Source organism: Nicotiana sylvestris, chromosome 5 (assembly GCF_000393655.2).
Source record: "Nicotiana sylvestris chromosome 5, ASM39365v2, whole genome shotgun sequence".
In the NCBI taxonomy this organism is placed as follows: domain Eukaryota; kingdom Viridiplantae; phylum Streptophyta; class Magnoliopsida; order Solanales; family Solanaceae; genus Nicotiana; species Nicotiana sylvestris.
In genome coordinates, this window is record NC_091061.1 from 93,723,087 (window position 1) to 93,737,189 (window position 14,103).

Here is a 14,103-nt window from a genome sequence, read left to right on the forward strand (position 1 = left end):
CTTTTGTCTGTCTTTGGTTCCATGTGCCATCCTATCATTCGACCATTTATTATAAATGAATTTTACCCCATACGGATATTCCCCCTACTTTCCGGTGATATATCTTTGTTTCATCGGGAAGTTGGTGAAAATCTCTTTCTTGGAGGAAAAGTTCCTGAACAGTTTCTGACGCTTGAAAGGACACACGTCTTCTCGTATTTTAATAACCTTAACATGTGTTTTCCTACGATTCAACAAGTATTTTCGCCAATTTTCGAGGTAACCATGATCACAATTTTTGCCATCTATTTTTTCACTTCTACTCATTACTTTACCTCTTTACCTCCAAAGTTTTTAGTTTTCATAAATCCTTATTCTACTCTACTCTTATTCTGCATTTTCTTAGAAAGTTCTCCATCTTGTTTAACATTCTTAGCGAAAACTTTTATTGCCTCTTTACTTCCATGGCTTCTTCTACTGCATTCTTTAAAAACTCTAGCCTTCTCTTCGATGGAGGCCTAAAGAAAAAAAGGGACGTCGAGGCAGATTCTAAACCTCCTACTATAAACACCATCGTACCCAAACACCTTAGTTCTGCTAACGAATTCCATGAGAAGGCTTTTTTTGTGTCTTCGCGGACTTGCGTTGTTAGCAGGTATCCTTCCTCCATTCGTCCTTCTAGTATCCCTAATGTGAAGGAGGACTGCAACTGCCATAATTTTGACATTCTTGCTCGGGATACGATAGAGCGTGTTACCATTTCCACGAAGGATTTTACGTATGTTTATACGTATCCCTTTACTTTGGGTCCATTCTCCTTGGGATAGAATGAAGGGCTTGACCCCATAATTTTTGGAGTTTGGCACCGGTACCAAGTCTTTTTGGCACAAGTAGGCCCATATATATGATAAACGGTGGCTGGCCTCCAGATGTTCAAGAAGATCGGGGAAACCCTAACCCTTGCATACATGATGAATCTCTATTTCCCCAAAATTTTCCGCGGGGAAGAAATAAACTTCAGCAATCTTGGCCATCACGCTCTTCTCACCAGCATGGATAATGACAATGATCGTGGGTGGATGGAGAGATTAGTTATCATCGCTACCAGGGACATCATCCTGGCCACAACTCCGCTTTTCCCGAGACGTGAAACCAATTTCAATAATTTTCGATTTATTCATTTCCTTCATGAAAAGATTGTTTTTCGTTGTTGCTGATTTCCTGTTTCTTTTGTTCTTGCTACCCGATGATAACCACCAAGGGTTCAAGGCCTGGACTAGTGGGTTCAGAAGATTTTGGACATCACAACATCAGAATCCCATCGGTGGAAGGAAATGGACCTCAAATACGAGTGGAAGGACAAAATCATGATAAACTGAGTCATTCTTCCTTTTATATTTGAACGAACATAGGTAACCTTTACGGAAGAATTGCTAACTCTATTTTTTGCTTGATTTAGGACTTTCGTAGGGCTCTGTCACCTGCCCCGAGGTCGATATTTTAACTGACCCTGAGGAGGCCAGGAGGGTGATATAAAGTGCCCTTGCTCGAAGCAGTGCCCACGGATCTGCTTCCGACAAAGGTGCTTCCTCTCGGAGTCCCCAGCCCGAGAACAAACAACCAAAAAGGTGACAATCTTCCTTGGATGGGGCTCAAAATAAGAAAATAATGAAAATAATGACCGGGCTGGCCAAAGTGGTTGTTGTAGAGGACGGGGAATCCAGTGATGAAGTGGCTCCCCATCAAAGGAGAAAAATGTCTTCATTAGCTCAAATGGATGCTCAGTCGGGAGAGCTTCAAAACCCGACCGCAGAAGAGATCCAAGTACTTTGGACTGAGATGAATCTTGTAGATAATGTTGATTGTCACTTTCTAGCCGCTATCGCTGTCTCCGGTCCTAGGAATTCAGACCTTGGGCCTCTTTACGTCAACCATCGAGCAAACAACAATCCGCACTGCCTCCACCGTAGATGCGTCTCATCCTTCCATACGAGCAACTTCACGCCCCCAACACCAACTGCACCTTCGCCACTAGCACCCACTACATCTCCTACACCGACCACAAATGTTCGAGAAAGGGTGTTTCTCCTCCTCGGTCTCCTGACCATTGCAATTTAGGGCACGATTATTCACCTCCTTCCCTAGATCCTCACAGGATGAGAAGTGATACTCTTTGAGTTTCGAAGGAGTGATATCTATTGTCCAAGCCCGCGAAGCTTACGAACTATCTGAAGCCACCAGCTTCAGAAAAATATTGGAAAAAAATGTGCTACCTTTTGGGAATTCTTGTTAAACAATTTCATGCACAACACGATAGTGGTATTGTACTTATTTTCTTAGAACTTCTTTTCCATTTATCTGCTGCAATGGGAACTTTAACTTTAATACTCTTTTTTACTAGACCAACTTTCTCACTTTTGAAAGATTGCAAAAGTCGATCCTCGATAAGCAAGGACTCGCTTTCGAGCGGGATAAACTGTTGGCCGAAAGGAATCAACTTGCTACGCGCCTCCCAGTGCTGGAGGCAAAAGCTGCTGAGGCAGGAGAGCTTGAGGCCCGGTTGCAGCAAAGTGAATAGGATATGATGGCCCACATCCAGGAAGCCACTCAATTATATGAAAAACTTCAAAAGGCTAAGGCTAAATGGCCAAGATCTACAATATTATGCTTGCTGATGTCGGGCGCGAGTCCGCCTTCGAGGAACAAATGAATAATTTGAAAGAAGCATTGAGATCCAAAACCAAGGAGGCCAATGCCATCGAGGAGAAGAGGGTCTGAATGGAGGAGAGGGTAAAGAGGTCGATGGACCAAAACTGGCCTCATCCCATTAAGATTGTTGAGCTTGATGCTCGCCCAGTGCCTTGAGATTCGAGAGGGACGACCTCTAGGCCAAAATTGAAAAACTTCAGGCTAAGCTCCAAAACCAAGAGGATTCCCTCATATTTGAGAATACTTATGCAATAAATCATATGAGGAGGAAGACCTTGGAGGAGGCCAAAGCGGGCATTGCTAACATAGATGACTGCATTGCCCAGGCCCGAGAACTATAGTTGTCCGCTCGAGAACGCCTTCCCGTTGCTGCAGCTGATTCTTCAAGTATTGGTTCTGAGTATTTGGGGATCGAATGGGAGGTTGAAGAATATAAGTATGGAGGCCAAGAACCAGCAGCTGATCTGCCTTCCTCCCTTCAGGCTCCGCCAGCGATAATGCTTTGATTCTTTCTTCTTTTCTCTTTTTTTCCTTTTTTGTACTTTCTGATTATTCCAAACTTTTCATATAGTTTGGCATTTTGATAAATAAAGAAGATTTTTGCTTAAGTGTTGTGCAAAATACATTCCTTTTGCGGTTAATTATTTAAAGCTTCGGGTATACTTTCATCCGATAGCTTTTGATTTCGGATATATATTTTTTTAGAATCATCGCTTTACTATGAGGGTTTCCTAAGAGAGAGCTCTCTTATGTTTATGATGCTCTTGAAGAGGATGTATCCTATTCATTCCAGCACAAGCATTTGAAGTTTTTGTTAACTTTCATATGATAAAATCAACTCATCATTCTGACAATAAACAAGATAAAAATAAAAGGCCTTTTACTTTATTCCTTCTATCTTTCAAAGTACATAAGTATTCATTTGCTAAAGTAAAAACAACTGCCAATACATGAGGCTAACTTGTACTACTTATATCTATGGGGCTGATCATGCAGTCCCCGATCCTGATGAGACATTGTTGTTCCCGGTTCTAGTAGTCCCCGATTTTAGTATCATTCTTGTTGACGTATCTTATACTATTCCCTTAGTGTTCGAATGTGAATTATGCAAATTGGAACACTGGAAGTCTTGCTTCGTTGGTGGAAACAACTTGTGAATGGTTAAATAGTCTTTGGTTCGATGGCAAGCTTTGCTTCCCGTAAGCGATTTTCCATCGAGCCAAAGATTATTTAACCATCCCTATAGCAGTTTATCATTGATCTGAAGACTTCAATGCATTTTCATTTAAAGGTCTTATCCTTGCCGATGATGCTCTTTTCGTAGTATGCTTTCCGTTACTGCCTTGTTAAATACCTTGCCAGAAAAATCTGATTGGGTCAAAAACCGGTCGAATAGAAAAAGACTGCAGCACAAACATTCGGTATTGATAGAATCCATCAGCAGTAATACTTTTTGAGGTGAGTCGTGTTCAATTGCCGGGCAGTTTTACTCCATCTTGATTTTCAAACTCGTACGACCATTTATCGGTTACAACTGAAACCCGGTAAAGACCTTCCCATGTTAGACCCAGCTTCCCAGTGTTGATTTCACGAGTGCTCTGAGTAACCTTTCTCAAAACCAAGTCTCCTACTTTGAAGTAGTGGAGATTGGCCCTCCGATTATAATATCTTTCCATCCTTTGCTTTTGAGTCGCCATCCTTATGTATGCAAGTCTATGCGTTCGTCTAGAAAATCCAGCCTTACCAAAAGCGCTTCATTATTTTCTTTTTCGTTCATTCGGGAGAGCCTTAAAGTTGGTTCCCCTACTTTTACCGGTATCAGAGCTTCCACGCCATATACAAGATAGAAAGGTATTTCTCCCACGCTTGACTTTTCCGTTGTCTGGTACGCCCATAGCATACCCAGTAACTCTTTGAGCCATTTTCTTTTAGCAATTTCTAACTTCTAGTTGAGATTTTGGGTAATCACCTTACTGATTGATTCACCCAATCCATTAGCGCTCGAATGGTACAGTGAGGATGCAATCCTCTTGATTTTAAAATCTTCCAAAAATTTTGTGACTTTTGAGTCTATGAACTGCGTTCTGTTATTTCAGGCAATCTTCTTCGGTATTCCAAATCGACAGATTATGTGGTCCCATAGGAAGTTGCTCACCGATCTTTTGGTAAGGACCTGTTTCAACCCATTTAGTGAAGTAGTAGTTAAAATTAAAAGGAATCGTACCTTTTCGGGACCTGGTGGCAGCGGACCAACTATATCCATCCCCTATTTCATGAATGACCATGGGCACTGTATCGAGTACAAAAGTTCCGCCAGTTGGTGTACCAACTGCACATAACGTTGACATTTGTTGGATTTCTGAACGAACGTCTTTGCATCTTGTTCCATCCGGGGCCAATAGTATCCTGTCTTAACTAACTTTAGAACAAATGAATCTACACCAGAATGGTTCTCGCAAATCCCTTTGTGGACTTCTCTTATCACGTAGTCCGCCTCGGAGGCTCCCAAACATCTGGAAAATAGACCTTGGTACGATCTTCTATATAATTTCCCATCCATGAGGTAGTAACGAGCTGTTTTGGTGCGTAGTGCTCGGGATGCCTTCGGTCTTCAGGTAATTTGCCATACCGAAGATATTCGACGAACTCATTCCTCCAGTCCCAGACTAGGTTGGTTGAATTGACCTTGCAGTAACCATTCACATCCAACACCAAATGTACAAGTTTAACGACAGTTCCAGAGTCAGATCCTTTCATCTCCATAGATAACCCCAAATTGGCCAATGCATTCGCTTCCACATTTTCTTCCCTTGGTTATGTATGATCGACCATTCCATGAATCATGTAAGCAATGCTTGAACTATGTTTAATATTGTTGCATGCGTTCTTCCGTTGTGTCAAAAATCCCATACACTTAGTTTACTACCAGCTGGGAATCACATTTTATTTCGATGACCTCGGAGCCAAGTCCCCAGGCCAGTTCAAGTCCTGTAACCAAAGCCTCATATTTGTCTTCATTGTTAGTTAATGGAACAATCTTAATGGCCTGCCTCAGGGTTTCTCCCGAGGGTGTGACTTGAACTACCCCGATACTGGACCTTTTTAAATTGGAAGCTTCATCCGTAAAGAAGGTCCAGACTCCTAATGTCATTTTCGACACTAGCACTGGTTCTTTAGCAGCCACGGGCATTAACCTAGGACTGAAATCGGCCACAAAGTCAACCAAAACTTGCAACCTGATCACAGTCCTGGGTTTGTACTCAATTTCGAACATACTAATTTTGATTGCCCATTTATCCAAACGACCTAACAATTCAGGTTTTTGAAGGACATTCCTTAAGGGAAATGTCATCACAATGACTATCGGGTGGCACTGAAGATAAGGCCTAAGCTTTCGAGAGGCGACTACGAGAACTTAGGCCAGCTTCTTGAGGTGCGGATAATGAGTCTTCACTCCCGATAATATTTTACTAACATAATAAATAGGAAAATCCATACCTTCTTCTTTTCGAACTAAAATGACACTTACCGCTACTTCTGAGACCACTAGATATATTAGCAAATGCTTGTCTTCTCCCAGTTTTGACAGTAATAGGGGGCTTGATAGGTACTGTTTTAAGTCTTTCAAGGCCTATTGGCATTCCAGAGTCCATTAAAAAAATATTTCTTCTTTTTGATAAGTGAGATGAAATGATGGCATTTTTTTGAGGATATCGAGATGAACCTGCTTAAGGCTGCTAACCTATCGGATAGTCTCTACACCTCATTCACGCACGTCAGCTGGTATGGTATATCTTCGATGTCTTTGATTTGGTTGGGATTTACCTCGATCCCTCTTTGAGATACCAAAAACCACAAGAATTTTCCGGAGCCAACCCCGAACGCACATTTTTCCGAGTTGAGTTTCATGTTATGCTTCCTCAAGATATCGAAGGTTTCTTGGAGGTGTTTCAACTAATCACCTGCACTCAAAGACTTGACTAACATGTCATTAATGTATACCTCATTAACTCATGCCTGACCGTATCATCAATCATTTGATCAGTGTTTGACAATAAGAACGAGTCTTTAGGGCACACCTTATTTAGATCTTTTTAATCTACCCACATTCTATACTTGTTATTCTTTTTGGGTACTACAACTATTGGCTAACCATTCTAGATATTTTACCTCCCATATGGAACGGATATTGAGAAGTCGAGTTACCTTTTCTTTGACAAACCTATTCCTGATCTCGGTGATGAGACGTTTTTTCTGCCTTAGTGGTGGGAAGTTTGGGTCCAGGCTTAGGTTGTGCATGGCCACTTCTAATAGGATACCTGTCATATGCGAGTGCAACCATGCAAAGCAATCTGGGTTAGCTTTAAGAAAATCTATAAATTCTAACATGACTTCGGGATTGAGTCATGTTCCCAAGTGAAACTTTCTTTCCAAAAACTCTTCGAATAGGGCCACTTGTTCGAGTTATTCTGCAGTGGACTTGGTCGCATCCGTCTCCTCTAGTACCTGAAGCTATCTCGGTACCCGGTGGGATACCTATGACTCCCCACCTTTATTATCTTCGTTCGACAAGGGAGAAGTCAATGATTCCTATAATATCTATTTGATGGGCTCCTTCCGTTTGCTGCAAGAAATTGTTACTGCGTTTATCTCCATTGCCGCCGGTTGATACCCTCTTATCTGCTTGATTCCTTCCTGGGTGGGGAATTTCAATAGTTGATGATATGTTGAGGGCACATCCTTCGTTTTATTTATCCATGGACTTCTGAGGATTCCATTCTAACCCATGTCGACATCCACCACTTTGAATAAGGTGGTCTTGGTTACCCCTCGGCATTCGTGGATAGCACGATCTCTCCACGGGTTCTCACACTTGTCAAGTTGAATCTAGCTAAGAGTTTTGTTGCCAGAATGATTCTTCCGGTCATCTTTGCTTGCTCCAGCACTCTCCATTGAATGATGTTGGTTGAGCTTCCTAGTTCAACCAAAACACGCTTAATTTTGAAATCTAAAACATTAAGAGAGAGAGATTACCAGTGCGTCAAAATGCGGCAGAAGGAGTCTGTCGGCGTCTTCCTCCGTGAAGGTGATATCATCTTCCGCGACTTCCCAGACTCTCTTGCTATGAGTCACCGATATCTTTGTTTTCTTGGCTGCTGAGAAGGTTACATTATTGATTTAGTTTCCCCCAAGATCATGTTGACAGTTAGTCGAGGGGAGTCTTCCGTCACCTTCGAAGGCTCTGTATTGTCTCGGCTTCTGCCGTAGTTGTTCTTGGCTCGATCTCTTAAAAATTCCTTGAGATGGCTATTCGTCAATAATGTCACCACATTTTCATGTAGATGCCGACACTACCCAGTTCTATGACCATGAGTCCCATGATATTCACACCATACATTGGGATCCTTCTGGCTAGGATCGAATCTGATTGGCTTTGGGAATCATGCTTCTTTGATTTTCCTCATTGCCGATACCAACTCCACTAAGCAGATGTTGAAGTTGTATTCCGATAACCTAGGATATATGGAGTCTGGGGCTCTTGGTACCTCTTTTTCTTGTAATAACCTGCTATTCCGACCACTGTTGGTTTTTCTATCTGGAGTGAACCTATCCGAGGATCGAAACCCTTTATTGTTGCGTCCCTCAACTCTTTCATATGGTAGGAAATAACCTTGGGAAGATCATCGATCCGTATCAAAGTTTCTTCTAAACTTGTCCTAGTTTTTGTCTCGGTCTCATCCCTTGGTTGATGTTGGGAACCCGAACTGATCATCTTCTATTCTTATTTTTGACTCGTAACGGTTATGGACATCCTCCCATGTGGTTGCTTGGAATTCGAGTAGGCTTTCCTTCAACTTTCAGGAGGCGTCGCAACTTCGTGGATTCAAACCCTTTGTGAATGCCTTCGCTTCCCACTCATCTGGTACAACCAGCAGCAATATCCTTTCTTTCTAAAATCGGACCACGAATTCTCACAGCAATTCAGACTCACTTTCTGCAATCCTAAATATGTCCACCTTCTTGGCGTGGACCTTCTTACCTCAGTGTGGGACTTAATGAATGAATCTGCAAATATTTCAAAAGAGTCAATGGAACGCTCAGGTAAGAGTGAATACCATGTCAGGGCCTCCTTTGTGAGGGTTTCAACAAACTTCTTCAGCGAGACTGATTCAATCTCATATTGAGCCAAATTGTTCCCTTTCACAAGCGCGGTGTAGGTTGAGATGTACACTTGCGGATCCGAATTCCCATCATGTTTTGGTATATCCGGTAGCTTAAACCTCTTTGAGATCAACTCTGGTGTTGTGCTGGATTTAAATGGTAATTGTGTGTATTTTTTTGAATCTTGGTCTTTTAGTACTGGTGGTGCTCCCTAAATCTGATCCATTCGCTCGTTCATCTCCCTCATAAACTTCATAAGCTCTTTTTTGAAGGGATCATTCCTATTATTGTTTCCTGATTCGCTACCGGTCCCTCCAGCTTCGTCAAAACCTTCCTCGTCTATAGAGGTGTTTTTATCGATTCTCTAAGTCGTTTGATTTGCAAGAACGTTAGGAGGAATCTGGCCTCTTCCAACACGCATTATTGGAAGAGCCTGACAACGCTTGTTTCAACTCTATCATTACCCCATCATGCCTTGATAGGTGGATCATGATGGCTTTTTTCTACTCTCTCACGATTTTCACTGTTTACACGACATGTTCCTCCTCCGCGTTATCGGGGGTTGGCTCCCGAACATGCTATGACTATCCAGCCAGTCGTCTTGTGTATTGTAGCCCTATTCCCCTTGTTTATTGCTTATTCTATGCTCACTTCTGGTTACATGGCTTGTCGGGGTGATTGGTTTGGTTCTGGAGAGGTTTCAGAGTGAATTTGGACACTTAGTCCCAAGGTTGGAAGTTTAAGTTGAAAGTGAAAACCAGATGTTGACTTTTATGTAAATGACTCCGGAATTGAGATTTTGATGGTTCCAATAGATTTGTATGGTGATTTTAGACTTAGGCATATGTCCTAATTTGGATTTGGAGGTCAGTAGGTCGTTTTGGCTTGAATTGGCGAAAGTTGGAAAGTTGAAGGTTTAGAAGGTTGAGAAGTTTAATCGAGAGTTGACTTTATTGATAATGGTTTCATATTTTGGGTTCGGGAGTTGGAATAGGTTCGTTGTGTCATTTAAAACTTATGTGCAAAATTTAAGGTCAATCGGAGTTGGTTTGATAGGTTTTGGCATTGGTTTTATAAGTTGGAAATTTATTAGTTTCAATAGGCTTGAATTAGGGTGTGATTCATGATTTCAATGTTGATATATGATTTGAGGCTTCAACTAAGTTCGTATCATCTTTCAGGATGTTTCAGTATGTTTGGATGGGGTCCCGGGGGCCTTGTGTGTAATTCGAAAAGTTGGCGGAGCTTGGTTACACTTTGTAGAAGTGCTGAAGTTTCAGGCATCTGGTGCGTTCCCACCTGCAGTGGGATTGGCCGTAGATGCAGTGCGGCATATGCGGAATGTGATGGAGTTTTTGAGGTCTGCATATGCATGGGATTTTCCGCAGAAGTGAAAGGGCTTCTACGATGAGAGGTCCGCAAGTGTGGAGTGAGGTAGCTTGGCCTTGGTCGCAGATGCGTGAGGTGATACGCAGGTGTGGGTCAGGGACCGCATAAGCGGTCTCACAGGTGCGTCGCTTCTGCCGTAGAAGCGGCAGGTCGAGAGTTTAATGGACTTCGCAAAAGCAAGCCCGTTTCCGCAAAAGCGGAACCGCAGGTGCGGTAGTTGAGCCCGCAGATGCGAGATCGCTAAAGTTTAAAATTCAAAGGGCTTAGTTGTTTTTCTTATTTTTGAGATTTTGATGTTCAGATTACTGTGATTTTTGGAGAGGTTTTCACCTAAATTGAAGAGGTAAGTGACTTTTAATCACTTTTGTCCATAAATATTGAATACCCATTGATTATTTCACCTATTTCTCACGAATCTAAGTTAGAATTTGGGGATTTTTGGACTATGTTATTAGAGAGTGAAATTTGAGAATTTGAGGGTTGATTTGTGGTTGGAATTGTTATGATTTTGGTATGGTTAGACTTGTAATTGAATGGGTGTTCGGAATTTGTAAATTTTGTCGGGTTTTGAGGTGCAAACCCGAGGTTGACTTTTTGGGTTGACTTTTTGATTTTGGTGAAAGATCTTTGCTTTATCATTTAGAATCAATTCCTATAGCTTTTATTGATAGTATTACGCTATTTTGGATAGATTCAAGCCTTCCGGAAGTTAATATACGTGAGAAGGGCTTCTTAGGGAAGTAATTTGCCTTGCTTGAGGTAAGTATCCTATCTAAACTTGGTTGAGGCACTAGGTGAAGAATTATTTGTGATAGTTATGTGCTATGGGTGCACACATGTGTGTGATTTTGAGCCCATGTGCTAACATCGGGGGTATTTATTCATGTTGAGGTTGTGCTTAGGCTATGATATACCTAGAATTAACTGTTAAGCTTTAACCTATGATGTTTCTCATATTTGTAGCATTGTTGTGAACTATTTGAGTCATGTTTGAGGAAATATAGAGGTTTAATCCCTGAATGAACTTGATAAATGCTATTCTATGACGAAATTGCTGATTCGAACTATGATAGCATACTTTGCACATGCCTACACTTAGCATGTCCTTTTTACGAATCCAAGAGCATGAGATTTGTTAATTATTCATCACATACATCTATTATTATTTATTTTCACTTGTGTGATATGATTGGACTGGGTGGCTGTGACCATGACGGGCGGATTGTGTTGTTATGCCTGTGACTATATAAGGCGCATTGTGTTGTTATGCTTGTGACCACGCCGGACAGATTGTGTTGTTAGGTCCGGGACCATGCTAGGCAGGTTGTACTGTTATGCATGTGACCATGCTGGGTGGATTATAGTATTGAGCATGTGACCACGCCGGGTTGGTAGCACGTTGAATTGGCCGTACTTGCATGTGAATATGGATCCATCCCCCTAGGGTCACCCTCTCATATTTCTCTCTTGATGGTGTACACACAAATATTGAGAAAAGCTGATCAGTGGTTTGGTATGGCATTGGAAAGGCTAAGGAAATCTGGCCAGTGGTTGTTTGGTTGCATTTCATCTTTACTTGCAATTTCCGTGATTATTTACCTGATTTAACTGCATGTCATCTCTATATGCTAAACCTTGACTGAGCACACAATTTAAGAAACTGTACACATACACACACAAATGCTTCTTCCTGTACTTTATGACTTGATTTTATTATTATTTTGTACTTGTTAAATTGATGAAACTATACAGGTTATAACTAGCATCATTTATAATTCATGCTGCTTTTACCTCGTCAAGGTTAGCTACGATACTTATTGAGTATATTGGGTCAGTTGTAATCATACTACACTCTACACTTCGTGTGCAAATCCAAATACATCTGGACGCGGTAATTGCTAGATTGATGCTAGTACCTGCTCGGAGACTTTGAGGTAGCTGCTATGACGCACACAAATCTTGATTCTCCTTTCTTTTATTTTTTTCAGTACTGTTCTACTATTCAGACAGTTGTACTCGAGTTTGTCTTATATTGAGATGTTGTAGTGCTCATGTACTCATTGACATCAGGTGCTGGGATGGTTGTAATAGAGTTTCAGTTACTTTTAACAGATATTTATGAGATGTTTCGTTGTTAAGTTTATTAAACCCATTTTATTCAAATGTTTAGTTTTTTGTGATTGTCGGCTTGCCTAGTAAATTTTTTAGGCACCATCATGATGGGTTGGGATTTTGGGTCGTGACATATGTTGGGGATACTGCCCTTCACGAACTAGGGTTGCTTCGTCCCCTTCGTTACGAGTGTTGCTAATTGAGTCTTTATGTTGAGGCAAATCTTCACGTCCCTTAACGTTGTGTGTGATGTTGACATCATTAGCTGTCGTTTCTGATTTTTTGTTAAGGAAAAAATAAAACACGTTAGTAACAAATGTAAGAGTTAAAGGAATTACGCAACTGTCTAAGCCCCACGGTGAGTGCCAAACTATTTACCCATAAAATGGTACGGTTAAATTTGTTACTTGGTTTATAGACAAGCGAACTGATTTGATCCAAAAATGATAAAGAACAAGATTAAAAGTAAGACTTAGCAATTGAAATTGAAGAAGATGACAAGTCTGGCTCCGAGCGCAATGTCTCCGAGGACAGAAATGAAAGCAATATAAAAGAGCAAATAAAGTTGTTTTATTGAAAGCGCAAGTGAAATATAGCATATGTTTTGCCAAGAATTTCGTGGCTTACAATGGTTGTTGAGCCTGCTATTTATTGATATGCCTAGGGAAACAAGATCCTAGGATCAAGCCCCACTTAAATGATAATAAAAGGAGCATTGATGAATATGTAACTGCAGGCTATGAATGCAAATATGCCCTGCAATGGTCGCTCATTTAATATAACAGAAGATTCTCTCATTGAATGTTATCCGATAGAAAATACTCGATTTGCTCCCGTTGACTATGTTTCCTTCGGGATTTCCCTGACGTAAATCGCAATTGCCGTATCTGGTACTGATTGTTAATTAACTTGCCTTTTGTCTGTCTTTGATACCGTGTGTCATGCTATCATTTGACCATTTATTACAAATCAATTTTATCCCATACATTATCTCCAATAATTGTTAATGAACCTTTACCATGAACATAAAGTTGCATTAGCGTATTTTTTCTAAGGTTAGGCAGTCAAAGATGAATTTACAGCGAGGTAAACGCCGACTGGGGAAAAAAGTGGGAACTTTTCCTTTTCACTTTTTCGCTCTATGTTTCAAAAGATTCCAAAGAAGCAAGAAATTGGTATAAGGTCTACATTTAAAGTACCATACCTCATTATTTAAAACTAGTTTTTCGGTAAAGTTTGTAGATGATTGGATATCGTTTGAGCCCGCGAAAACGAAGAACCAAAATTTAATTTGATACATATGATATATTTACTTATTTTGATTTTATGAGGTACAATCTAGAGAAACAACTTCACTAAATGATAATTTTATATAATACATCATCAACCAATATTTTTTTATGTGTATAATTTTATTTTACTTTTTATTCGCACTCTCTTCTCCAAGTCCATCCATCTCTAATAAGTCATTTCCTTGTTATTAACATGCAAATTACATTTAAAAGTATGAGATTAGAAAGTTAGTGATAAGTATTAATTAATTAATTATGTACAAAAATAATTCATAAGCTCCTATAAATAATTGTCAAATATAGTATCACCATTAAATATTTTCCACCTGTTCCAAGGATATAAAATCATTTAAAATACTTTTGGGTGGCAATGTTATTGGCTGATTTCTTTGCAATGGTGTTGTTAGTAAAAGTTATTTCAACTTCTTTGTGCACTGAAATGTTGTTCGGGTTAGCACGA